The sequence below is a fragment of the Corvus brachyrhynchos genome, unplaced genomic scaffold, assembly GCF_000691975.1.
Source record: "Corvus brachyrhynchos isolate BGI_N302 unplaced genomic scaffold, ASM69197v1 scaffold203, whole genome shotgun sequence".
NCBI lineage: Eukaryota > Metazoa > Chordata > Aves > Passeriformes > Corvidae > Corvus > Corvus brachyrhynchos.
This window is the reverse complement of record NW_008237408.1, coordinates 1633278-1636913: the sequence shown is the minus strand read 5'-3', so window position 1 is coordinate 1636913 and position 3636 is coordinate 1633278.

Genomic DNA, 3636 nt, shown 5'->3' with positions numbered 1-3636 from the left:
GCCCAGCCCCTTCCTCACAGCCAGAGCAGAGCCTGTTCACAAGCTCCAGCACCCGGGTGAAGAAGGCTGAGGCCAGAAGCACCAGAGGAGTTTATTCAAGGATGCCCCACCTTCCTGGTGGTGTCATGGCTGGTTTGGGGAGGATTCTCTGTGCTGAGCAAGAATTCAGAGATGGGAGGGAGAAATGGAGGCAGGAGCTTCCCCCAGATGGGGAAAAAGCAGGATGTGGCAGCTGGAAGCCCACGGCGTTCCTCGAGGAGGAGACAGGATCCACAGTAAATTGGTGGCTCCTTCCCAGCCAGGTTATGGATCCAGCTCTGCTACAGGTTGTTCTCATTCCCTGCTATTCATGGCAGAAAATTCTCAGTTTGGGCTTTTTTTTGTGTGGAAAGGATCTGTTGGGATGCACTGGAGGCAGAAGTCGAGGCCGGTCGAGGACGGTGCTGTAGATCTTCTGGAGCGTCTGCTGCCGAGATTCATTCAGCATGAGGAAACACTGCTGGCATGCAAACCTACCTCAGTAATTATTGCAGATCGCTGCTGGGAAATGAATCCTTACTTTTGCATTGTCCTTACATAATTCCCTTGCTGACCTGCTGGAGGCATGTTGAGAAGCCTTTGTGCACCAACCTCGAGGGCAGGGCCGGGGCAGGAGCTCGCGGGGCTGTCCCAGGCAGCGGGGCCAGAGCTGCTCCACAATTAACTCATTTTAATTGCAGCTGATGACACAACAGCAAAGCTCATAACCTGTGTGCTGTGGAATCAAAGGCTGCCCCGGGAGTCGAGACAGATTTATCCCGAATTGTCTTTCTTGCTTCCACCGGGTTTCTTGCTCCGAAGGAGAAGACAAATAGAGCCCAGCATGGAATAACAAAGCTCTTTGCTGTCGGCCTGGGGAGGGAGGTGCTGCACCCAGGGCCCTGGGGCACAGCAGGCTCTGCTTTGCCTGTTTGCTCAGCAAACAGCCCTGGGGGCCATCCACAGGACCCCAGGGATAGCCCTGTCCCAGGAATAACTGCCCAGATCCACCTGGCTATGGGAAGTCCTTTTGAGTGACTTAAACTGGAGAAGCTACAACTCCCCGGAAGCCCCAAGGGTGAAACCTTTGTTGTTTTCAAATTCGGCTCCTCCTAACTAATGTGCTGCTTTAAAGGGGTGATCTGGGAGAAATCTGGATCTGCGGAAGGAGCCGGGAAGCTGACTTTTCCTAAACACTGGAACGGAACTAAATAAGCTCACGGGTTCACACTGATCTTCTTGGCTCAATTTCCAGTACTTTTTTTTTTTAAGTAAGTTGTAGCAGTGCTTTGACTTGTTTAGAGACAGGGAGAGGAACGCCGATGGAGTTTGGAGAAAGATCCTGCTGGAAATGTTGTTAATTTGTGAGGCTCAGTCCCCATACTGCTTCCAGATGGGAATATCTAAGTCATTCCTTGCTCATGGATCCTAAGGGCACAGACTCCTGTCACCCCAGAGAGGTGATTAAACCTCAGACTGGAGTTCTGGCTGGGTTTTTTGCCTCCCTGCCCCCTCCCTTCTACCTTCAACACCTGAGGCAGCACACTGTGCTCTCTTGGCAGAGCATTCCTCCTGGGAGGAGCATTCCTCACCCATGGAAGAATGCCGCAGCTCTGGTGCAGTTCCCCAAATGGGGCTCACAGGGCTTCAGCTCCCAAATCATCGTGCCCAAGGGCTCTGGAGTGCATCCCAGTTTGAATGTGACCCCACCACCATCTCTGGCAGGGGCACCAGGAGTGGTTTTGGGGTGCTTTCCTACCTGGTGAGAGCTCCAGCCCGGGTGCCTGGTTTGTGGGATTGGTGCCAAGCTTTACATTCCCCCCGAGCTGAAACCCCCGGCCAGGAGGGCATTTCTGCAGTCACTGCAGTGCTCTGTGGGCTCCGGGCTCCCCGGATGTCCCTGCAGCTGAGCACACGTTCCTCGTGGAGTCCCTACAGCGCTTCGTCCCTCCCCAGCAGCCACCAAAGGCTGGATCCTCTCTCCCAGGGAACAGGCAGGGAAACTGGACAATGCCTGGCTTCTCCAGCTCATCCCAAGCTTCGTGCCTCCCCCTCCTGCGCACACGATGGCTGCAGCCCCAAAACTCTGCTCTGTGAAATTGCTCCGTCAAAGCTTCCCGTAAAACGCACGGCTTCTCATTCCCGGTATTCCCAGGGATCTCCAGCTCCTGTTTTACCAACCCAGCTGCGCTGACAACAGATCCCAGATCCCCCCGAGTATGTGCTGTTCCTTCTTAATCCCTTCGTAGCTCCCGTGGTTCACTGAAATATCCCGGATCGGAGCTGCGGTCGGCGTTGCATGGAAGAGGCCGCTCCTCTTTTTTAAAGCATAAACAATCCCAACAGCAGCAAAAAGCCACACTTGGGTGTAGATGTGTTCGTGTTCTCCCTTTTCCTCCAGCTTAGACCCAAATTTTGTGCTGGAAGCGTTAAGACACCAGCTCTAGGGGGGTCAGTGGTGAGCAGCGGATGGCACTGGGAGGCTCCGGCTGAAATACGGTCACGGCCAAATCCAGCACCGCTCCCATGTTGTTCCAGCAAGGAGGGAAGGGAAAATCCCTCCGAAAGGGCACAAGGAGAAGAGTCAGGCCAGCTGTAGAGCAGTGCCCACCCTTCCAGGGGAGCTGATTCTCCAGCCCAGCTCCAGGGTACTGAGGATCACAAAATACCAGTGGGGAGCCGGCAGCTCCAGGTGCGTGGTGAAACCAGGGCACAGCAGAGCAGCCCCTGCACAGGAGACATCCTGAGGTCCACCTCGAGCAGCAGAATGTCCAGTTGAATGTGAAACTTTCCCCCATCCCCTTGTGCTTCTTTTGTAAAGGGATCAGGATGAATTTTCCCCGGAGGCGGGGCGTTCTCCCAGTTTTTGCCCGTGGGGTCCGTGCATGGGGAACTCAGTGCATGTGATGCGCTGCCGCCTCTTCCAGCCCTTCCCTCGGCACTCCGGTGTCCGCGCTGTGACAACATCCAACTCCTCAGGAGAGGGGAAGGAGCCCCCATGGCCGTGAGACCTCCACATAGCGGAATGTGTGGGGCAGTCCCTGCCCGTGGCTGACCCCACTTGCACTCGGCTCTTGGTAGACTTTGTTTACAGTAGTCCAGTGTGGGTTTTGTAACGTTTAATTTTTAGCACTTTAACTGTGAGTGTACAAACTGGTTCCCTTGTAGTAGGTGTACATTTTCATTTTAGACCTTTGGAAGTTTTTAATAAAACAATGGAAAACCCCTTGTCTCTCTGTCGACCGGTTTTCAGTTCATCTCTGATGGGCATAATCACACCCACCCTTAAAAATCCAGTTCAAAGGTTAAATAATTAATTATCAGATTTGACTCTGGCCAGCAGCTCTCTGAATTTGAAGAAAGACTTTCTAGCCTTAATCTCGCCCCAACATCTGCACTTGTGGACGCCGGGCACCCTTCCAGCAAACACAAAGCTCTCTGCAGATTTCGGGCTCTGGTTTGTTCCGCCCTTTTACGAGAACAGACCGCTCAAACCACCAGCATTTCACAGGCAGAGAGGAGCGAAGAGCAGACAGGTTTGGGAGCAGCAATGCCAGGGATGTTTGGGGATTTTCATTGCCAAATCCAACCTGAGGACAGGATGACTGATTTATTTGA